This window comes from Somniosus microcephalus, chromosome 7, assembly GCF_052327205.1.
Source record: "Somniosus microcephalus isolate GS21.2 chromosome 7, FLI_Smic_1.0, whole genome shotgun sequence".
Lineage (NCBI taxonomy): Eukaryota > Metazoa > Chordata > Chondrichthyes > Squaliformes > Somniosidae > Somniosus > Somniosus microcephalus.
Genome location: NC_140993.1, coordinates 96198413 through 96223419, shown reverse-complemented (window position 1 = coordinate 96223419; position 25007 = coordinate 96198413).

Genomic DNA, 25007 nt, shown 5'->3' with positions numbered 1-25007 from the left:
ATGGCGTATGCACAGCGTATGCCACTGTAAGCCATCATAAAGTCCCCGCAAGTTCCGTGTATCCACATGCGCTGCCTTGACAGATCATCCGCACCGACCCAAAAATTACTTTTCTGGCGCAGAGTTGGGCTATTTACCCATCTACTGCCCAACAAATGCCCACAAAACCCTTACGCCTGGTAAAGCTTCCGAACCGCCTGCATCCCTGGGATCCATGGGCCTTTAGGCAGGCATACGTCTGCAGGCCGAGGACCCAAGGTCTCCGAAGCCCAGGAGCCTGAAGGTAAGTGCAGATTTTTTTTATCAGGTCGGAGACCTATTCCGGACATATGCCTCAGACCGCAAATTCCGGCCCATGATGGCAAAGTGGTCCTTATGGTACTGTTTTCATTCAAATAAAGCAGCTGTCACTTCACTTTGAATTTCACTGTATCTCCATTCATTTTTTAAAAATCTCAACTTTTGTACAATATTCTTATCACACAAGTATTTTCAGCTTCTTTCAAATAGTCAAAGTAATCAAAATCTCCCAACATTAGACAATATTTTGAGAGATTTCATGTTCTAATATTTTTATTAGAAAGTGACTGAAATTATTGCAAATTTTTAAAAATTCATTGCCATGATATGGGCATCACTGGCAAGGTTGGCATTTCTTTCCCAAATTGCCCTGAGAAAGTGGGCTTTCCTTTTGAACAACTGCATTTTTTCTTAAGTGGCTTGCTAGGACCATTTCAGAAGCCTATTAGGAGTCAACCATATTGGTGTCATGTATTTTTTTCTTTATTCATTCACAGGATGTGGGCATCGCTGGCAACCCCAGCATTTATTGCCCATCCCTAATTGCCCTTAACTGAGTGGTTTGCTAGACCATTTCAGAGGGCTGCTAAGAGTCAACCACATTGCTGTGGGTCTGGAGTCACATACAGGCCAGACCAGGTAAGGACAGCAGATTTCCTTCCCTAAAGGAAATGGGTTTTTACAACAACCCGGTAGTTACATGGTCACCATTACTGATACTAGCTTTTTGTTCCCGATTTATGTATTAACTCAATTTAAATTCCCCAGCTGCCATGGTGGGATTTGAACTTGTGTCCCCAGATCATTAATGCTATCCTTACCTGGCCTGGCCTATATGTGACTCCAGACCAACAGCAATGTGGTTGACTCTTAACAGCCCTCTGAAATGGTCAAGCAAGCCACTCAGTTAAGGGCAATTAGGGATGGGCAATAAGTGCTGGGGTTGCCAGCGATGCCCACATCCTGTGAATGAATAAGGAAAAAATACATGAGAAAAATCCAGGCCTCTGGATTACTAGTGCAGTAACATAACCACTATGCTACCGCACCCTAAATTCAGCTTTAGATCTGTTTAGTAAGGAGTGATCTGAAAAACTTCTCACCCAATGCTATGCTCTACCATAATACATAGATACATAGAAGATAGGAGCAGGAGTAGGCCATTCGGCCCTTCGTGCCTGCTCCGCCATTTAATGAGATCATGGCTGATCCTTTAATTCAGTATCCCGTCCCCGCCTTCTCTCCGTAACCCTTAACCCCTTTTGCCCGTAGAAATATATCTAATTCCCTCTTAAATATATTTAATGAGCTGGCATACACTGCCCTCTGTGGCAATGAGTTCCACAGGTTCACCACTCTCTGAGTGAAGAAATTCCCCCTCATCTCTGTCCTAAATGGTTTAGCCCTTATCCTTAAATTATGTCCTCTAGTTCTGTTCTCACCCGCCAAGGGAAACATTCCTTCTGCATCCAGTCTGTCTAGACCTGTCAGAATTTTATACACTTCTATGAGGTCCCCTCTCAATCTTCTAAACTCCAGTGTGTACATCCCTAAACTACATAGTCTCTCCTCATAGGTCATTCCCGCCATTCCTGGTATCAGCCTGGTGAATCGCCGCTGCACCCCCTCCATGGCAAGAACATCCTTCCTCAGATGAGGCGACCAAAACTGTACACAGTACTCGAGGTGTGGTCTCACCAGTGCCCTGTACAGCTGCAGCAAGGTATCCCTGTTCCTGTATTCTAACCCTTTTGCTATAATATATTCCAGTTTGGGTAAGGACAGCAGCTTTCCTTCCCTGGGCATTAATAAGAAAGAACATAAGAAATAAGAGCAGGAGTAGGCCATACGGCCCCTCGAGCCTGCTCCGCCATTCAATAAGATCATGGCTGATCAACGACCTCAATTCCACTTTCCTGCCCGATCTCCATATCCCTTGATTCCCCTAGAGTCCAAAAATCTATCTATCTCAGCCTTGAATATACTCAAAGACTCAGCATTCACAACCCTCTGGGGCAGAGAATTCCAAAGATTCACAACCCTCTGAGTGAAGAAATTCCTCCTCACCTCAGTCTTAAATGGCCTACCCCTTATCCTGAGACTATGCCCCCTAATTCTAGACACTCCAGCCAGGGGAAACAATCTCTCAGCATCTACCCTGTCAATCCCCTTCAGAATCTTGTATGTTTCAATGAGATCACCTCTCATTCTACTAAACTCCAGAGAGTACAGGCCCATTCTACACAATCTCTCATCATAGGACAGCCCTCTCATCCCAGGAATCAATCTAGTGAACCTTCGTTGCACCGCCTCCAAGGCAAGTATATCCTTCTTTAAATAAGGAGACCAAAACTGTACACAGTACTCCAGGTGTGGTCTCACCAAGGCCCTGTACAATTGTAGCAAGACTTCCTTATTCTTATATCCCAACCCCCTTGCAATAAAGGCCAACATGCCATTTGCCTTCCTTATTGCTTGCTGTACCTGCATGCTAGCTTTCTGTGTTTCTTGCACGAGGACACCCAAATCTCTCTGAACACAATAACATTTGAAAGTTGCTCACCATTTAAAAAATATTCTGTTTTTCTATTCTTCCTACCAAAGTGAATAACCTCACATTTCCCTACATTATACTCCATCTGCCACATTACTGCCCACTCACTTAGTCTATCTATATCCCTTCGCAGACTCTTTGGCCAGAATTTTGCCGGTTCTCAGAGTGCGGGATTGGAGGCGGGACCGCTGTCAAAATCGCAAAGATTGACAGTGGGTTGGAAACCCGCTGTCAACCCACCTCCAATCAATCTTCCCAAGTGTCGGGTCCCCGATTTGCGCATGGACCCAGCAGCTAGCGGCGGGAAGAGGATTATAGCCACTTACCTGGCTGTTAACAGGTACTTGATACTTGTTAACAGGTTCTTTTTCAATTTTGCCGCTTCTGCCTCGGGTTCCCCAATGTCCGGACACCACGCCAGGTAAGTGTGGTGTGTTGTGAGTCTGCTGTAATGTTTCTGCATTGATGACAGCTGCAGAAGTGGTGTGAAGGATCCAATGGTGCACTGGTGAGTTTCAGAGGTAAGAAAATGTTGGGAAAATCATTTTTAATGCATTTACACTTTTCTGTAGGTAGCCAGTTTTGAATTGGCTATCTAGTCCCACCTCATTGGGAGAACCTCTCTCACCAGTGACAGATCGCTTCTGTAACCTCACCTGCAGCTGCCATCTGTTTTAGCCTATGGAGGGAGTCATTGGAGAGCCTGGGTGCAAGAGCTCACCTTTGTACAGTGATTGTCAGTGTTTACAGCACCTCAATGCTGTCAAACACTGGGAAATGAGCTGTCAAAGAAAAATTGTGCGTGGTCCCTTTAAGAAAACCGGCAGATGACGCGTTATCAAAAGACGTCATCTGACCGGCTTCCTCTTAATTGGCCGGCAAGCCCACAGGGCAGGCTTAACAAGGTCAATCGACATAATATCATGTCCGTGGGCCGGATGTAGTTGGGGGTGGGAATGGAAGCTGGAAAACAGCTGACCCACTCACAAGCTGCATCCATTTGCAAAATTGCAGCCTAGGTGTTCTCCTCACAGCTTACTGTCCCAGCTAGCTTTCTATCATCAGAAAACTTGGATACATTACGCTCAGTCCCTTCATCTAGATCATTAATGGACCAGCCACATAAATACTGTGGCAACAAGGGGAGGTCAGAGGTTAGGTATTCTGTGGTGAGTGTCTCACTTCCTGACTCCCCAAAGCCTTTCCACCATCTACAAGGCTCAAGTCAGGAGTGTGATGGAATACTCTCCACTTGCCTGGATGAGTGCAGCTCCAACAACATTCAAGAAGCACAACTCCATCCAGGACAAAGCAGCCTGCTTGATTGGCACCCCATCCACCACCTTAAACATTCACTCCCTCCACCACCGGCATACCGTGGCTGCAATGTGTACCATCTACAAGATGCACTGCAGTAATTCGCCAAGGCTTCTTCGGCAGCACCTCCCAAACCCGCGACCTCTTCCACCTGGAAGGACAAGGGCAGCAGGTGCATGGGAATACCATCACCTCCAAGTTCCCCTCCAAGTCACACACCATCCTGACTTAGAAGTATATCGCCGATCCTTCATCGTCGCTGGGTCAAAATCCTGGAACTCCCTCCCTAACAGCACTGTGGGAGTATCTCTACCACATGGACTGCAGCGGTTCAAGAAGATGGCTCACCACCACCTTCTCAAGGGCAATTAGGGATGAGCAATAAATGCTGGCCCTGCCAGCATAGCCCACACCTCATAAACAAATTTTAAAAAAAGATATAGATTGTAAATAACTGAGGCCCCAACACTGATCCTTGCGGCACCGCACTAGTTACAGCCTGCTAACCTGAAAAAAATCCGTTTATCCCTACTCTCTGTTTACTGTCCATTAACCAATCCTCTCTCCATGCTACTATATTACCCCCAACACCATGAGTCCTTATCTTGTGTAACAATCTTTTATGTGGCACCTTATCGAATGCCTTTTGGAAACCCAAATATGCTTCATCCACTGGTTCTCCTTTATCTACCCTGCTAGTTATATCCTCAAAAAACTCTAATAGCCCTGAAATTGGGATCGGGAGCTTGCCACGCGTGCAAGTCCCCGATGTGCACTTACCCGGCGCGCCGACATCTGAAGCCTGGGCCTGCTTGCATTTCCTGTCACTGGCCCGGTTCAGATGTCGGCGCGATGTGCTTACCTGATCCAGCGGCGTAGTTAGTGCGATGTGCCGGCTGGGATCAGGTGAGCACTGTGCAGCCAATCAGGGGAGGGGAAACTTCATTCATTAGTTTGAGAGTAAGAACTGTCAAACTCATGAAAAGTATGGGCTGCCAAAACACTACTTAAACTTTAAATAAAATTTAAAAGAAACATCCCACTGATTATATTAACTATAAATAAGTTTAAAAAAATATTTTAAACAATTAATCACATTTTTGAAAAAAAAAAATAGGGTCTAAAACTAAACTTACCTTACTGTAAATTCTTTAAAAATAATAAACCTGTGGAAATTTTTTTTCTAAATTGTACTAAAAGACCACTTACCTGTAAAACTAAATACTTACATCTGGTTTTTCCACACGTAAAAACCGGAGGCCTTTACACTCGGGCAACTCTGAAAAAAAAAGGAATTTCACTGCGCACGCACTGCATCACAAGTTGCACGCGTTCTGCCTCTTAACCCCTTGGGTCAGAGGACAGGAAATGCCGGTTTTCAGCGCATGCGCTGTGCATGCTGAAAACCGGCAATTCCTCCGGGCACACGCGTGAGTACCCCGTCCGTACTCACGAGTTGTGACAGGAATTACTGGGCCAATAAGTTTGGCAAACACGACTTCCCTTTCATAAAACCATGTTGACTCTGCCTAATTCATGTTATGATTTTCTAAGTGATGCCACTTCCTTAACAATGGATTCCAGCATTTTCCCAACGACTGATGTCAGGCTAACTGGCCTGTAGTTCCGTGTTTTTTCTCTCCCTCCTTTCTTGAATAGCAGTGTTACATTTGTGACCTTCCAATCCGCTGGGACCATTCCAGAATCTAGGGAATTTTGGAAGATCAAAACCAATGCATCCACTATCTCTTCAGCCACCTCTATTAGAACCCTAGGATGTAGGCTGTCAAGTCCAGGGGATTTGTCGGCTTTTAGTCCCATTAGTTTCTCTAGTACTTTTTCGCTACTTATATTAATTACGTTAAGTTCCTCACCCTCATTAGACTCTTGGTTCCCCACCATTTTTGGTATGCTTTTTGTGTCTTCTACTATGAAGACAGATACAAAATATTTGTTTAACATTTCTGCCATTTCCTTATTCCCCATAATAATTTCTCCTGTCTCAGCCTCTAAGGGATCAACATTTACTTTTGCTGCTCTTTTCCTTTTTACATACTGTAGATACTCTTACAATCTGCTTTTATATTTCTTGCTAGTTTTCTCTCATTCTATTTTTTCCCTTTTTATCAATTTTTGGTCAACCTTTGCTGGTTTCTGAAACTCTCCCAATCCTCAGGCTTACTATTATTCTTTGCAACATTATAAGCTTCTTATTTGAATCTAATGCTATCCTTAACTTCTTTAGTTAGCCACGGTTGGATCACTTTTCCTGTGGAGTTTTTGTTTCTCAATGGAATGTATTTTTGTTGAGAATTATGAACTATTTCTTTAAATACTAGCCACTGCTTACCTACTGCATACCTTTTAATCTATTTTTCCAATCTGCCTTAGCTAACTCACCCCTCATACCTATGTAATTGGCTTTATTTAAGTTTAAGACGCTAGTTTCGAACTTAGGCAAGTCACTCTCAAAATTAATGTGAAATTCTATATTATGATCACTCTGCCCCAGAGGATGCTTTACTATGATATTGCTAATTAACCCTCTTTCATTACACAATACAAGATCTAATATAACCTTGTCCCTGGTTGATTCCATGACATATTGTTCTGGGAAACTGTCCTGAATGCATTCCCTGAACTCGGCCTCCAGACTACCTTTGCCAATTTGATTTGTCCTGTCTACATGAAGATTTAAAGTCCCCCAAGATTATTGCATTATCTTTGTTGCAAGCTCCTACTATTTCTTGATTAATATTCTGTCCAATGCTATAGCTACTGTTAGGGGGCCTATATACTACTCCTACCAATGTTTTCAGCCCCCTATTATTCCTTATCTCCACCCATACTGATTCTACTTCCTGATCTTCTGAGCTGAGATCCTTTCTCGCTACTGTCCTTATGTCATCCTTTATTAACAGGGCTATTCCCCCTCCTTTTCCATTCTGCCTGTCTTTTCGAAAACGTCAAGTACCCTGGAACATTTAGTTCCCAACCTTGGCCACCTTGCAACCATATCTCTGTAATGGCTATTAGATCAAACCCATTCATTTCTATTTGTGCCACTCATTCATCTATCTTGTTACGAATGCTTCATGCATTCAGATAAAGTGCCTTTAATATACATTTGTTACCGCTATTCCCTGCTTTGACTTTATTCTCTGCTGCACTGCTACCATTAAACTCTCTGTCCCTTCCTGTCACACTCTGCTTATTTTTCCCAAATCGCTACACTGCTCTATTGCCTTGACCTTTCTCTTTAGATTTCTAAATTTCCCCCCCCCTTTTTTAGTTTAAAGCCCTATCTACAGCCCTAGTTATTCGATTTGCCAGGATGCTGGTCCCAGCCCGGTTTAAGTGGAGCCCGTCCTGACAGAACAGCTCCCTCTTTCCCCAGTACTGGTGCCAGGGCCCCATGAATTGAAACCCCAGTTTCCCACACCACTCTTTGAGCCACGCATTTAACTCTCTGATCTACTTGACCCTATGCCAATTTGCGCGTGGCTCAGGTAGTAATCCAGAGATTATTACCCTTGTGGTTCTGCTTATTAAGTTAGACCCTAGCTCCTCAAACTCCCTCAGCAGAACCTCATTCTTTGTTCTACCTATGTCGTTGGTTCCTACATGGACCATGGCAACTGGATCCTCCCCTTCCCATTCCAAGTTCTTCTCCAGCTATGATGAGATATCCTTAACCCTGGCACCAGGCAGACAACACAACCTTCAGGACTCTCTTTCACGGCTGCAGAGAACAGTATCTATCCCCCTGACTATACTGTCCCCTATTACTACCACATTCCTTCCTTCTCCCCCCACTTGGATGGCCCTCTGTACCACAGTGCCGTGGTCAGTTTGCCCATCCTCCCTGCAGTCCTTTTCCTCACCCATACAGGTAGAAAGTACCTCATACCTGTTGGACAAGGTCCAGGGCTGAGACTCCTCCGTCACTACATCGTGGGTCCCCATACCTTCCTGACTCGCAGTCACACCCTTCTGTCCCTGACCACTGACGAACTCTAAAATATTACTTAACCTAAAGGGTGTGACTGCCTCCTGGAACAAAGTGTCCAGGTAACTCTCCCCCTCCCTGATGCATCGCATTGTCTGCAGCTCGTACTCCAGCTCAACAATTCTGAGCCGAAATTCCTCAAGTTGCAGACACTTACTGCAGATATGGTTGCTCAGGATCGCAATGCTCTCCACAGACTCCCACATGCTGCAGTTACAACACACCACCTGCCCTGCCATCTCAAACCTTGTTTTATTTATTAATTACTTAGTTAAAGATTTTATTCAGTCAATAATTTAGGTTTATTGTTTGATTATTTTATTTTGTTTAAGTTATTAATTTAATAAGTACTAGCGAGTTACAGTTTCTCAGTTCTTAATTTAACCCCTTTCCTAACTTAGAGAGGAAAAAGAACTGTAATACTCATCAACCAATCACCTGCCTGCACTCCTGTGACATCACTCTTTGATGTTGTTTTTGAATTGGAGCCTCGCGCTGCCGCTGCTTTAATTCAGGTCCACTCTCGGGCCGCTCTTTATCCTCTCGCCGCTGCCGCTGCTTTAATTCAGGTCCACTCTCGGGCCGCTCTTTATCCTCTCGCCACTGCCTCTGCTCTAATTCAGGTCCACTCTCGGGCCGCTCTTTATCCTCTCGCCGCTGCCACTGCTTTAATTCAGGTCCACTCTCGGGCCGCTCTTTATCCTCTTGCCGCTGCCGCTGCTTTAATTGAGGTCCACTCTCGGGCCGCTCTTTATCCTCTCGCCGCTGCCACTGCTTTAACTCAGGTCCACTCTCGGGCCGCTCTTTATCCCCTCGCCGCTGCCGCTGCTTTAATTCAGGTCCACTCTCGGGCCGCCCTTTATCCTCTCGCCGCTGCCGCTGCTTTAATTCAGGTCCACTCTCGGGCTGCTCTTTATCCTCTCGCTGCTGCCACTGCTTTAATTGCGGTCCACTCTCGGGCCGCTCTTTATCCTCTCGCCGCTGCCGCTGCTCTAATTCAGGTCCACTCTCGGGCCGCTCTTTATCCTCTCGCCGCTGCCGCTGCTCTAATTCAGGTCCACTCTCAGGCCGCTCTTTATCCTCTCGCCGCTGCCGCTGCTTTAATTCTGGTCCACTCTCGGGTCGCTCTTTATCCTCTCGCTGCTGCCATTGCTTTAACTCAGGTCCACTCTCGGGCTGCTCTTTATCCTCTCACCGCTGCCGCTGCTTTAACTCAGGTCCACTCTCGGGCCGCTCTTTATCCTTTCGCTGCTGCTTTAATTCAGGTCCACTCTCGGGCCGCTCTTTTCTGCTGGGCTTTTATGACACTCCAACAACATTATGATCATGTTTACTGATACCAGTTTTATATTTCCAGCTTGTCTTTTAAATATTTCTTTTCAATTCAAATTTTCAAACTACCATGGTGGGATCTAAACTGCAACATTATTAGTGAAGGCCTCTGGATTACCGCACCAGTAACATAACCACTGCTTTACCCTTCCTCCTAAATATTTATGTGAGAAAATCAGAGACTTTATTGGTGCAGAACCGTGTTACTGCTGAAGGCTTATTAAAAAATTTTGACCCAACACACTGACATTACCATGAGATGGTGTGGAGATGCTGGTGTTGGACTCGGGTGGACAAATGTAAGAAGTCACACAACACCAGGTTATAGTCCAACAGTTTTATTTGAAATCACAAGGTTTTGGAGCACTGCTCCTTTGTCAGGTGAAGTGGAGAGATGCATAAATACACAGCTTATATAGTCAGAGAATAATGCCAGATGATTACAGGTAATCTTTCCAACTGCCATTTATCACACCTCGGCAGAGAGATAATCACAGCAATCAAAGGTGTGAATGGTGTCCAAACAGGTTAGTCAGGAAAACATTACATCAAAGAACAATGAGGTGGGGTCACAAGGGGTCAAATGTTGCAGATGCTGGGGTCTGTATGAAAAACAAAAAACAGACAAAAAACATTTTCTTTGCTGGAAATCACAGCAGGTCCGGCCGCATCTGTGTAGAGAGAACAAGCCAACGACGACGTGAGTCTGGATGACCCTACGTCAGGTGGGGTTACATGTAGCATGACATGAACACATGATCCCGGTTGAGGCCATCCTCATGAGTGCGGAACTTGGCTATCAGTTTCTGCTCTACGATTTTGCGTTGTCGTGTGTCTCGGAGGCCGCCTTGGAGAATGCTTACCTGATGATTGGAGGCTGAATGTCCTTGTGTTCTGGACCGATGGACTATTTTATGTGTGCAGGTAGCACCCTCTGGTGGTGGTTATGTGTTAGCAGTGTGTTTGTATGAAGCAGAGGTCATTTGACCTTTGTTCCTTTCTTCCTGTGTGAGGTAATTTGACCTTTGTTCCTTTCTTCCTGTGAGAGGTCATTTGACCTTCGTACCTTTCTTCCTGTGTAACCCAGGAAGTAGAATCCCAGGAAGTAGAATTCCAGGAAGAACCTGGCAGTAATGGAGGATTCCATAAGGGATTCACAATCCAATGTAATCTGATTTCATATGTTAGGCCAAGCACAATATCTGTGAGTATCTTTGTTTGTTAGCATAATAGCAATGTTGTCAGCGTAGTATTTTGATAACACTATGTTTATAAAAGGATAATATTTAATAGTTACAGAAGTGAGTCCAAATGTTAGTTAGTTATACAATTAGTCTATTCTACTGTTGTAAATATGTTTATATCTTATGTAATATCAAATGTATAGTACTCAGTTTATGTACAAAACATACTTTATCTTTGTTTACAGTTTCACAAATTTGTTCAAGTAAAGGCTACAAACAGCAAACGGCTTCACAAAGAATTATTTTGAATAAGTGTTTAATTTGCTGGATAACTAGATAGGAGCACGTCTAGCGTGGCCAGTACAGTGAAAAGATATCAGTGAAAAGATATCAGTGAAAAGGTATCAGTGAAAAGATAGCAATACGGCTAGCTGTGAAGAGCGGAGAAGGAGGAACCCAGTGTAAGCCTTAACCTCATAGAGCACACCTACCTCACATCAACATGTCAGAAGATAATAATGAAAATGCTTTGCAGCAAGTAGAAGACCTTAAACAGGCAGACGAAACTGTAGAACATGACAATCGGTCTATAAGCTCCGGTTACTACAGATCGCAAGTTGGTTCATGGTCATCGGGTGGTTCTAGAGTAAGCATAGCCATCGCCAAAGCACGGGCTAAGCTAATAGCAGCTCAAGGCAGAGCTGCGCATGCGGACAGTGAAATAGAAATAAAAGTAAGACAGGCCCGTCTCCAAGCTGAACTCCAGGCTGAACAGGCCCGACACCAAGCTGACCTGGCCCGTCACCAGGTTGAATGACAAGCTGAACAGGCCCGTCTCCAAGCCACATTAGATGCTCTGCAGCAACAAAAAGAGATAGATGCTGCATTAGCCGAGACGCAAGTATTTGAGGCAATTTTGGAGGGAGCTGTTCCCGAGACAGCTTACAAACCTTTAATTCCCATTCCGTGGCAGAGTCCACGACAGCGCACCATAGATTACGTGAGCGACCATGCCGACATACAGTTTACAGGAGAAAGGGATGAAGGCCCGCACATCTCTACAGATGCAAGCACTTCGTATAACATGCCACAAGTTGCCAATCAAGTTCAAAGCAGACGGCATGCCTCAAGCCGCAGAGTCTCTCCCAGCAGAACGGAGGACACGGTGCAGAGGAATAGGACGCCGAATAGAGAAAGTCAGAGGCAAATCCCCTCTTGGTTCCTTGAGACTCCCAACAGAGCCCCTAGCCAAGGCAACCCTGGCATAGGTCTCAGCACCTACGACCTTGCCAAATACCTTGCACGCACCCAGCTGGTGACTTCGGGGTTAATCAAGTTTGATGACAGGCTGGAGAATTATCGGGCTTGGAAGTCCTGCTTCCACGATGCCATATCGAGCTTAGACCTGTCGGCAGGAGAAGAGCTCGGCCTCCTTATCAAATGGCTCGGCCCAGAGTCCGCCGGACAGGCCTACAGGATAAAAGCGGCCAATGTGGGACAGCTGCCAGAGGGGTTGAAGAAGGTATGGGCGAGGCTGGAGGAAAGCTACGGCTCGCCTGAAGCCATTGAAAGGGCTCTCTTTGACAGGTTGGAGAACTTTCCGAGGTTGACGAGTAAGGAACCCCAGAAGCTCCGCGACCTTGGAGATCTGCTGTCGGAACTCGAAGCCACAAAGCAGGACGGCTACCTACCCGGTCTATCATACTTAGACACTTCCAGAGGGGTAAGTCCCATCATTCAGAAGCTTCCATTTAACCTGCAGGAGAAGTGGATAACGTTTGGATCAAAGTTCAAGCTAAAGCACAACGTGGCATTCCCACCATTCTCTGCGCTCGTTAAATTCATCCGTAAAGAAGCCAAAGCCAGGAACGACCCCAGCTTCAACTTCTTCTACTCCCATCCAGCACTTGTCAGAAAAGACAAGTTCGACAGACATGGAAAGACACCAATATCTGTCCACAAAATGCAAGTGTCCTCAACTGAGCACACAAAGATTCAGAAGAAACCTGAGGATATGAGCAAACAATGCCCTATCCACAACAAGCCCCATCCTTTAAAGAAGTGCAGAGGCTTCAGGGAGATGTCCCTGGAAGATCGGAAACAATATCTTAAAGAGAACTTTATATGTTTCAAGTGCTGCTCTTCCATGAGCCATCTCGCCAAGAACTGCAAGGTGTATGCAAAATGCACAGAAGGCGAAAGTGATCGGCATGTTTCAGCACTACACCCAGGCCCAGCTCCTTGGAAGTCAGAGATGCCTCCTCCCGCTTCAGAGCACGGCGGGGTGAGAGAGGGAGCTGCCGGTCCGGAGATTACATCCAGGTGCACCGAGGTGTGTGGAGAAGGAGTGAGTGCAAGAGCATGCTCCAAGATATGCCTCGTTAATGTGTACCCTGTAGGACGTCGCACACTAGAGAACAAACCATCTCAGGTGAGCGCACTCAAGACTTCCAGCTTGGAGAATGGTCGTCCAAGCTACCTTACCCCATGCAGTAGACAGATCCGCGTGGTATTTGACTCCAGTGCACCATATCAGGGAGTCTCTCTCAACGACGTACTCCTCACAGGGCCCGATCTTAACAACAGCCTCTTGGGAGTACTCATGAGATTCAGGAAAGAGCCCGTCGCCATCACTGCCGATATCCAGCACATGCTTCATTGCTTCGTGGTGAGAGAAGACCACAGAGACTTCCTCCGCTTCCTGTGGTATCGGGACAACGACCCCAATAGAGACATTGTGGACTACAGAATGCGTGTCCATGTCTTTGGGAATAGCCCATCCCCTGCTGTCGCCATATACAGACTAAGGAGGGCTGCCAAGGAAGAAGACGACGAATTTGGCAGTGATGTGAGAGGGTTCATCGAATGAGAGGTTTATGTCGACGACGCACTGAAGTCATTCCCGACCGAAGCAGAGGCCATCAGTACCCTCGGATGAGCCCAGGAACTACTTGCACTATCCAACCTCAGGCTACACAAGATAGCCTCTAACGGACCAGCAGTGATGGAGGCATTCCCCCCTGAAGATCGTGCTAAGGACGTCAAGGATCTAGACCTCTTCACTGATGACCTCCCCCTACAGCGTAGCCTAGGGATGTCTTGGAACATAGCAACAGACACGTTCACATTCCAAGTCTTAGATGCCAAGAAACCCTTCACACGTAGAGGAGTGCTCTCTACAGTCAACAGCCTATACGACCCTCTCAGCTTCTTAGCCGCTGTCACCATTCAAGGCAGGCTGCTCCTCAGGGAACTCTCCACATGCGCTGAAGAGTGGGATTCACCTCTCCCCGAAGAGATGGAAGCAGAGTGGGACAGATGGAGAGACTCACTCCAAGACTTACAGGAGATCCGAATACCTCGCTGCTGTTCGTCTTTCTCTCCCTTAAATGCCCAATTCAAAGAGCTTTGCGTCTTTGCAGACGCATCCGCTAAGGCCATTACAAGTGTGGCTTATCTGAAGGTCACCACTCAAGAAGGACAAAGCAAAATCGGCTTCGTCTTTGATGGAGGCAAGTTGGCGCCCCAGCCAGACCTCACCATACCCAGATTGGAACTGTGCGTAGCAGAACGCAACCTACCTCCTCACAGCAGTCTATGGAAGCTGCATCCTATCATCGACACCGACGGACCATCTCCGAGGTGGTTCTTCTTTTGTCGCCAGAGGACTCCAGTGACAAGTAGAGTTTGGACTATGTGGAGTCGTTAACGACCCCAGACGGGGAGTGTTCTGGACCGATGGACTATTTTATGTGTGCAGATAGCACCCTCTGGTGGTGGTTATGTGTTAGCAGTGTGTTTGTATGAAGCAGAGGTCATTTGACCTTTGTTCCTTTCTTCCTGTGTGAGGTAATTTGACCTTTGTTCCTTTCTTCCTGTGAGAGGTCATTTGACCTTCGTACCTTTCTTCCTGTGTAACCCAGGAAGTAGAATCCCAGGAAGTAGAATTCCAGGAAGAACCTGGCAGTAATGGAGGATTCCATAAGGGATTCACAATCCAATGTAATCTGATTTCATATGTTAGGCCAAGCGCAATATCTGTGAGTATCTTTGTTTGTTAGCATAATAGCAATGTTGTCAGTGTAGTATTTTGATAACACTATGTTTATAAAAGGTTAATATTTAATAGTTACAGAAGTGAGTCCAAATGTTAGTTAGTTATACAATTAGTCTATTCTATTGTTGTAAATATGTTTATATCTCATGTAATATCGAATGTATAGTACTCAGTTTATGTACAAAACATACTTTATCTTTGTTTACAGTTTCACAAATTTGTTCAAGTAAAGGCTTCAAACAGCAAACAGCTTCACGAAGAATTATTTTGAATAAGTGTTTAACTTGCTGGATAATTAGATAGGAGCACGTCTAGCGCAGCCAGTACACCTTGACTGCTGAAGTGTTCCCCGACTGGGAGGGAACACTCCTGCCTGGTGATTGTTGTGCGGTGTCCGTTCATCCGTTGTCGCAGTGTCTGCATGGTCTCGCCGATGTACCATGCTCCGGGGCATCCTTTCCTGCAATGTATGAGGTAGACAATGTTGGCCGAATCACATGAGTATGTACCATGTACCTGGTGGGTGGTGTCCTCACGTGTGATGATGGTATCTGTGTTGATGATCTGGCATGTCTTGCAGAGGTTGCCGTGACAGGGTTGTGTGGTGTCGTGGTCGCTGTTCTCCTGAAAGCTGGGTAATTTGCTGCGAACGATGGTCTGTTTGAGGTTAGGCGGCTGTTTGAAGGCGAGTAGTGGAGGCGTGGGGATGGCCTTAGCAAGGTGTTCGTCATCATCGATGACATGTTGAAGGCTGCGAAGAACATGGTGTAGTTTCTCTGCTCCGGGGAAGTAGTGGACGACGAAGGGTACTCTGTTGGTTGTGCCCCGTGTTTGTCTTCTGAGGAGGTCTATGCGATTTTTTGCTGTGGCCCGTCGGAACTGTCGATCGACAAGTCGAGCGTCATATCCCATTCTTACGAGGGCGTCTTTCAGTGTCTGTAGGTGTCCATCGCGTTCCTCCTCGTCTGAGCAGATCCTGTGTATTCGCAGAGCTTGTCCATAGGGGATGGCTTCTTTAACGTGGTTAGGGTGGAAGCTGGAGAAGTGGAGCGTCCTGAGGTTGTCCGTGGGCTTGTGGTAGAGTGAAGTGCTGAGGTGTCCGTCTTTGATGGAGATTCGTGTGTCCAAGAATGAAACCAATTCTGAGGAGTAGTCCATGGTGAGTTTGATGGTGGGATGGAACTTGTTGATGTTATCGTGTAGTCATTTCAGTGATTCTTCGCCGTGGGTCCATAGGAAGAAAATGTCGTCGATGTATCTGGTGTATAGCTTTGGTTGGAGGTCCTGTGCAGCGAAGAAGACTTGCTCGAACTTGTGCATGAAGATGTTGGCGTATTGGGGTGCGAATTTGGTCCCCATGGCTGTTCTGTGTGTTTGGGTAAAGAACTGGTTGTCGAAGGTGAAGACATTGTGGTCAAGGATGAAACGGATGAGTTGTAGGACGGTGTCTGGAGATTGGCTATTGTTGGTGTTGAGTACTGAGGCTGTCGCAGCGATGCCGTCATCGTGGGGGATACTGGTGTAGAGTGCCGAGACGTCCATCGTGGCGAGGAGTGTTCCTGGTTCAACTGGTCCGTGGGTGCTGAGTTTCTGTAAGAAGTCTGTAGTGTCGCGACAGAAGCTAGGGGTTCCCTGTATGATGGGTTTCAGGATGCCCTCGACGTATCCAGAGAGGTTCTCACACAGGGTTCCATTTCCTGATACGATAGGACGTCCGGGTGTGTTGGCTTTGTGTATCTTTGGGAGGCAGTAGAAGTCTCCCATGCGGAGAGTATGTGGGATGAGAGCGCATAGGATGCTTTGAAGGTCTGGATCGAAGGTCTTGATCAGTCTGTTGAGTTGGCGGGTGTGTTTTTTGGTCGGATCTGCGGGTAACTGTCTGTAGTGTTCCTGATTTTCCAGTTGTCGGTATGCTTCTTTGCAATAGTCCGTTCTGTTCTGTATGACGATGGCTCCTCCTTTGTCTACTGGTTTGATGACAATGTTGCGGTTGGCCTTGAGAGCGTGGATGGCATTGCGTTGTGCTCGGGTGACATTCTGGACTGTCTTGTGTGTGCGGCTGATGAATCTGGCGTTGATGCATCTCCTGACAGCTTGAGCATACATGTCAAGCTGAGGGCAGCGACCCTGCGGAGGGGTCCAATTTGACTCTTTCTTCTTCGGTTGCTGCACTGTGGATCCCTCTGTCTGCTGTTCAGGATCATTGGTCGTCTCATTGGGTTCGCTGCTGACATCTTGGGATTTGTGGAAGAATTCCCGGAGCCTCATTCTCCTGATGAATTCCTCTGTGTCTGCTGCAAGACCGATGGGGTCCATTTTGGTGGTGGGGCAGAAATTGAGCCCTCGGCTGAGAACTTCAATTTCGTCTGGTTGAAGGGTGTGGTCGGACAAGTTGACGATGGACTTCTCTGTGGTTTCAACCGTGGTACCGGGGGAGGCTTGGTTGCTGCTGGTGGTGATGCCGAGTTTCTCAAGCTTCCTGTTCTTGGTGTGCATGTAGGCAGTGTAGTTCCGTTGCCTCGTCTGTTTGGCAGTGTCTCCTAATGGTCTGCTGTGTCCTGAGCACAGGCTGAGAACATAGACTCTATCTCGGTTTCGGGTTTGCGGCGTCTGCTGTAGAGCTGGTGTACGAGATTGTTGAGGAGTGTGCGAGAGGTACGACGGTAGAGTCTCTCAGCGTAGTCTGTGTTGTCGGTCGACTTGAGTGGGTTCGTGATCTTTAGTCCTTTCGGGATCTTGTCTGCTTTCTTGCATCTCTGTAGAAACTTGATGTCTGTGTCGATATGCGCGATCTTCTTGGAGATCCTCTCCACTTTGAGCCGGCAGTTTGTAGTGTCGATAGTAGCCATGGTGTGGAGATGCCGGTGTTGGACTGGGGTGGACAAATGTAAGAAGTCACACAACAGCAGGTTATAGTCCAACAGTTTTATTTGAAATCACAAGCTTTCGGAGCGCTGCTCCTTCATCAGTTGAAGTGGAGAGATGCCTATAGACACAAATTATATAGTCAGAGAATAATGCCAGATGATTACAGGTAATCTTTCTAACTGCCATTTATCACACCTCGGCAGAGAGATAATCACAGCAATCAAAGGTGTGAATGGTGTCCAAACAGGTCAGTCAGGAAAACATTACATCAAAGAACAATGAGGTGGGGTCACAAGGGGTAAAATGTTGCAGATGCTGGGGTCTGTATGAAAAACAAAAAACAGACAAAAAACATTTTCTTTGCTGGAAATCACAGCAGGTCCAGACGCATCTGTGTAGAGAGAACAAGCCAACGACAACGCGAGTCTGGATGACCCTACGTCAGGTGGGGTTACATGTAGCGTAACATGAACCCAAGATCCCGGTTGAGGCCGTCCTCATGAGTGCGGAACTTGGCTATCAGTTTCTGCTCTACGATTTTGCATTGTCGTGTGTCTCGAAGGCCATCCTACAACTCATCCGCTTAATCCTTGACCACAATGTCTTCACCTTCGACAACCAGTTCTTTACCCAAACACGCGGAACAGCCATGGGGACCAAAGTCGCACCCCAATACGCCAACATCTTCATGCACAAGTTCGAGCAAGACTTCTTCGCTGCACAGGACCTCCAACCAATGCTATACACCAGATACATCGACGACATTTTCTTCCTATGGACCCACGGCGAAGAATCACTGAAAAGACTACACGATAACATCTACAAGTTCCATCCCACCATCAAACTCACCATGGACTACTCCTCAGAATCGGTTTCATTCTTGGACACACGAATCTCCATCAAAGACGGACAGCTCAGCACTTCACTCTACCACAAGCCCACGGACAACCTCAGGATGCTCCACTTCTCCAGCTTCCACCCTAACCACATTAAAGAAGCCATCCCCTATGGACAAGCCCTGCGAATACACAGGATCTGCTCAGATGAGGAGGAATGCGATGGACACCTACAGACACTGAAAGACGCCCTCGTAAGAATGGGATAAGATGCTCGACTCATTGATCAACAGTTCCGACGGGCCACAGCAACAAATCGCAAAGACCTCCTCAGAAGACAAACACGGGACACAACCAACAGAGTACCCTTCATCGTCCAGTACTTCCCCGGAGCAGAGAAACTATGCCATGTTCTTCGCAGCCTTCAACATGTCATCGATGATGACAAACATCTCGCTAAGACCATCCCCATGCCTCCACTACTCGCCTTCAAACAGCCGCCTAACCTCAAACAGACCATTGTTCGCAGCAAATTACCCAGCTTTCAGGAGAACAGCGACCATGACACCACACAACCCTGCCACGGCAACCTCTGCAAGACATGCCAGATCATCAACACAGATACCATCATCACACGTGAGAACACCACCCACCAGGTACATGGTACATACTCATGTGACTCGGCCAACGTTGTCTACCTCATACGTTGCAGGAAAGGATGCCCCGGAGCATGGTACATCGGCGAGACCATGCAGACACTGCGACAACGGATGAACGGACACCGCGCAACAATCGCCAGGCAGGAGTGTTCCCTCTCAGTTGGGGAACACTTCAGCAGTCAAGGACATTCAGCCTCTGATCTTCGGGTAAGCATTCTCCAAGGCGGCCTTCGAGACACATGACAACGCAAAATCGGATAGCAGAAACTGATAGCCAAGTTCTGCACTCATGAGGACGGCCTCAACCGGGATCTTGGGTTCATGTCGCACTACTTGTAACCCCACCTGACGTAGGGTCATCCAGACTCGAGTCGTCGTTGGCTTGTTCTCTCTACACAGATGCGGCCGGACCTGCTGTGATTTCCAGCAAAGAAAATGTTTTTTGTCTGTTTTTTGTTTTTCATACAGGCCCCAGCATCTGCAACATTTTACCTCTTGTGACCCCACCTCATTGTTCTTTGATGTAATGTTTTCCTGACTGACCTGTTTGGACACCATTCACACCTTTGATTGCTGTGATTATCTCTCTGCCGAGGTGTGATAAATGGCAGCTAGAAAGATTACCTGTAATCATCTGGCATTATTCTCTGACTATATAATCTGTGTCTATAGGCATCTCTCCACTTCACCTGACGAAGGAGCAGCACTCCAAAAGCTTGTGATTTCAAATAAAACTGTTGGACTATAACCTGGTGTTGTGTGACTTCTTACATTACCATGAGAGGAATCCATTATACTGCTAATGCTGGCTGACTCACATCACTTCCAAGTTGATAACAAAGCTCGGTGTAATGGCCAGACAGGAGAAATGGTAAAGCAAAGCATTGGGTGAGAAGTTTTACAGATCACTCCTTACTAAACAGGTCTAAAGCTGAATTTACAATAAATGTATTGCAGTACAGCATGTCATTGAGTGTGTGTTGAGTTGCTTACATTCAGCACCTGCAGATTCAAATTGAATTCAAATTCAAATTTTCCCTTTTTTAATTTACTGCAGCTGGAGCTGGCATGAAATGATTATTGTGTTTTTAAATTGCTGGGCTGGAGAGGAAGTGTGGAGTCATAGTTTAGTGATGTTTACAAATATACAAATTCATTTGGCTGTGAAGGACTATGGGACATCCTTAGGATGTGAAAGGCGTTGCACAACTTCCTAATTCTGCCTTTCTTAAATGAAAACTATATATACTGTATATGTTTTATACATATATATATATATATAAAAGCACAAAACTGAATGCTGGAAGGACCCAGGAGTTCAGGTATCAAACGCTGAGACAACATTTACATTTCAGTTTCGGACCCTTGGTCAAAACTGCAAGATTATCACCGATGAACAGCATTTATAAAGGAATGAAGGGGAGAGCTGGGGTAAAAAAGCACACACTGGAAAAGAAATACAGTGGCGTTAAAATCCCAATTGACCTGCCCCATTTTAACTGCTCCTCTGCCCAATTTCCGCCAGGTCGGGGTGGGGAGGTTCGGTAAAATGAGCCGTGAGGCTCAGCACAGAGGCTGTGACTAAATTGCGCTGGCTGGTCCACATTAATCTGTGGATAGCCGACCATTCCCATCCATAGCCTTCATAGCGAGAGGCTTTGAGTACAGGAACAAGGATGTCATGCTGCAGTTGTACAGGGCCTTGGTGAGACCACATCTTGAGTATTGTGTGCAGTTTTGGTCGCCTTATCTGAGGAAGGATGTTCTTGCCATGGAAGGAGTTCAGCGAAGATTCACCAGGCTGATACCTGGGATGGCAGGAATGACGTATGAGGAGAGATTAGGTCAATTGGGCTTGTACTCACTGGAGTTTAGAAGAATGAGAGGGGATCTCATTGAAACTTATAAAATTCTGACAGGACTGGACAGACTAGATGCAGGAAGGATGTTCCCGATGGTCGGGGAGTCCAGAACCAGGGGTCACAGTCTAAGGATAAGGGGTAAGCCATTTAGGACTGAAATGAGGAGGAATTTCTTCACCCAGAGAATGGTGAACCTGTGGAATTCTCTACCACAGAAGGCAGTAGAGGCCAATTCATTAAATATATTCAAGAAGGAGTTGATATATTTCTTAAGGCTAAAGGGATCAAGGGGTATGGGGAGAAAGCAGGGACGGGGTACTGAATTTGGATGATCAGCCATGATCACATTGAATGGCGGAGCAGGCTCGAGGGGCCGAATGGCCTACTCCTGCTCCTATCTTCTATGTCTATGTCTATGTCTATATTATACTATGCACTACCATTGGCAATAAAGGCCTCCACTGCCCTAAATTTTAAGGTACAGTGACATTACAGATGCCCAAAGGGGGCATTACAAGGATCAGGTGCTATGTCATCCACAGTGTTTAGGGGAAACTGAATGCTTTTTGTATCACACACCCACCTACATACACTTCAGCTAGAGTAGCAGCAGAGGCAGCTATATTTTTGCCACACTGTTCACTTCCCCAAATACAGGACATCATTACCTGTATGCATGTTGCCAGTTGTGTGCCTACTGACAATCCTATGGTATACCTAAATAGAAAGGGCTGGTGTTCTACCAATGTGCAAATCGTATGTGGCCACTGCCAGAAAATAATACACATTAATGCACACATGAAGCATAAATGATGCTTTAACTCTGAATTAATAAAACATCACATAGCTCGCGTGGAAGTTGAATGCCAGCACAAATGGCCAGTTTCTGTGTTGTAACTTATGTATCTCTATAGCTCTTTGAAGGAAGATGGATGGATGGCTTGTTGCTCAAGATATGGGCTACATTGTATAACCATGGTTGATGATACTGCTGCACAACCCATATATCCATAAAAAGCACAAATACAACATAGCACATGGATGAACCAGGACACTCACTGAACAGACATTTGGGGAAGCTAGAGCAATCCTTCTGATATTTGGACCATTTGGGGAAGGGTCCATACATCCGGTGAAGGTCAGCAAAGTTATAACAGCATGCCACATGCTGCACTTATTGCCATGGACAGAGGCCTTACCATGGAATTGGGTGAAGAGAGGACAACAGTATATAAGAGCCACCAGCAGCAGACATAGAAACATAGAAGATAGGAGCAGGAGTAGGCCATTCGGCCCCTCGAGCCTGTTCCGCCATTTAATGAGATCATGGCTGATCATCCAAATTCAGTACCCCGTAACGTAATAAAGACTTACTACGCACTTGGTTGTACATAAAGCAAGGCTTTAATCGACTTGTAACAAAACATGGAGGTCTAGTTAGTAGCCACTAGCTTCCTGTTTCCAGACTGTTCCTGGCCAAGCTGGGCCCACGCCCTAGTATTTATACTCCTCGGGCGGCGCCCTCAGCTGGCCGTTCAGTAGTACTTCCTGAGTTACTTCTTGTAGAAGTTGCGATTTATGACACCCTGTCCCTGCTTTCTCCCCATATCCCTTGATCCCTTTAGCCTTAAGAAATATATTGAACTCCTTCTTGAATATATTTAATAAGTTGGCCTCAACTGCCTTGTGTGGTAGAGAATTCCACAGGTTCACCACTCTCTGGGTGAAGAAATTCCTCCTCATCTTAGTCCTAAATGGCTTACCCCTTATCCTTAGAATGTGACCCCTGGTTCTGGACTCCCCCGCCATCAGGAGCATCCTTCCTGCATCTAGTCTGTCCAGTCCTGTTAGAATTTTATAAGTTTCAATGAGATCCCCTCTCATTCTTCTAAACACTAGCGAATATAAGCCTAATTGACCCAATATCTCTTCATACGTCATTCCTGCCATCCCAGGTATCAGTCTGGTGAATCTTCACTGCACTCCCTCCATGGCAAGAACATCCTTCCTCAGATAAGGTGACCAAAACTGCACATAATACTCAAGGTGTGGTCTCACCAAGGCCCAGTACAACTGCAGCAAGACATCCTTGCTCCTGTACTCGAATCCTCTCGCTATGAAGGCCAACATACCATTTGCCTTCTTAACCACCTGCTGCACCTGCATGCTTACCTTCAGCGACTGGTGCACAAGGACACCCAGGTCTCGTTGCACTTCCACTTTTCCCAATCTATTGCCGTTCAGATAATAATCTGTCTTCCTGTTTTTGCCACCAAAGTGGATAACCTTGCATTTATCCACATTATACTGCATCTGCCATGCATCTGCCCAATCACCCAAACTGTCCAAATCATACTGGAGTTTCTCAGCATTCTCCTCACAGCACACACACCCACCCAGCTTTGTGTCATCTGCAAACTTGGAGATATTACATCTAGTTCCCTCGTCTAGATCATTAATATATATTGTGAATAGCTGGGGTCCTAGCACCGATCCCTGCGGTACCCCACTAGTCACTGCCTGCCACTTGGAAAAAGACCCGTTTATTCCAACTCTTTGCTTCCTGTCTGCCAACCAGTTCGATATCCAAGTCAGTACCTTACCCCCAATCCCATGTGCTTTAACTTTGCACACCAATCTCTTATGCGGGACCTTATCAAAAGCCTTCTGAAAGCCAAATACACCACATCCACTGGTTCTCCCTTATCTATTCTACCAGTTACATCCTCAAAAAATTCCAGTAGATTAGTCAAGCATGATTTACCTTTTGTAAATCCATGTTGACTTTGTCCGATCCTGTCATTGTTTTCCAAGTGCTCTGCTATTACATCTTTTATAATGGACTCTAGCATTTTCCCCACTACTGATATCAGGCTTACCAGTCTATAATTTCCCATTTTCTCTCTACCACCTTTTTTAAGTAGTAGGGTTACATTAGCTACCCTCCAATCCATGGTAACTATTCCAGAGTCTATAGAATTTTGGAAGGTGACCAACAATGCATCTACTATTTCTAGGGCCACTTCCTTAAGTACCCTAGGATGTAGATTATCAGGCCCTGAGGATTTATCGGCCTTCAATGCCGTCAATTTCTCTAACACCATTTCCCTACAAATACTGATTTCATTCAATTCCTCCCTCTCATTAGACCCTATGTTCGCGACATCTCTGGAACGTTTTTACATGGGATATACGGCACAGAAACAGGCCATTCGGCCCAACCAGTCCATGCCGGTGTTTATGCTCCACTCAAGCCTCCTCCTGTCTTTCCTCATCTAAATCTATCAGCATAACTCTCTATTCCCTTCTCCCTCATATGTTTGTCCAGCCTCCCGTTAAATGCATCTATACTATTTGCTTCAACCACTCCCTCTGTTAGCGAGTTCCACATTCTCACCACTCTTTGGGTAAAGAAGTTTCTTCTGAATTCCCTATTGGATTTCTTGGTGACTACCTTATATTCATGGCCTCTAGTTATGCTCTTTCCCACAAGTGGAAACATTCTCTCTGTATCCACTCTATCAAAATCTTTCATAATTTTATAGATCTCTATTAGGTCACCCCTCAGTCTTCTTTTTTCAAGAGAAAAGAGACTCAGCCTGTTCGTCCTTTCCTGATATATTTACCCTCGCATTTCTGGTATCATCCTTGTAAATCTTCTCTGCACCTTCTCCAGTGCCTCTATGGGGGCGATTTTGTTAATGGGGGTGTGTTGGAGGCGGGACTGCTGCTTCGTGGGTCGATGTCCCGCCTCCATCGATTTGTGGCCAAACCACACTATTTTCCCTTGATTGACCTTGTTAAGTCCGCCCAGCGGGCTTAGCAGGCCAATTAAGTGAAAGCCGATTGCAGAGAACGTTGTATGACGCTTCATCTGTCAAAAATTATTTGTGTCCTCCTTTGTGAAGACAGAACCAAAGTATGTATTTAATTGGTCTGCCATTTCTTTGTTCCCCAGACCAGGCACTGCAGCCTGGGCGACGCCTGCATTAAGAGCAAAAGAACTGTGCCTCTTAGGATGTCTCGATT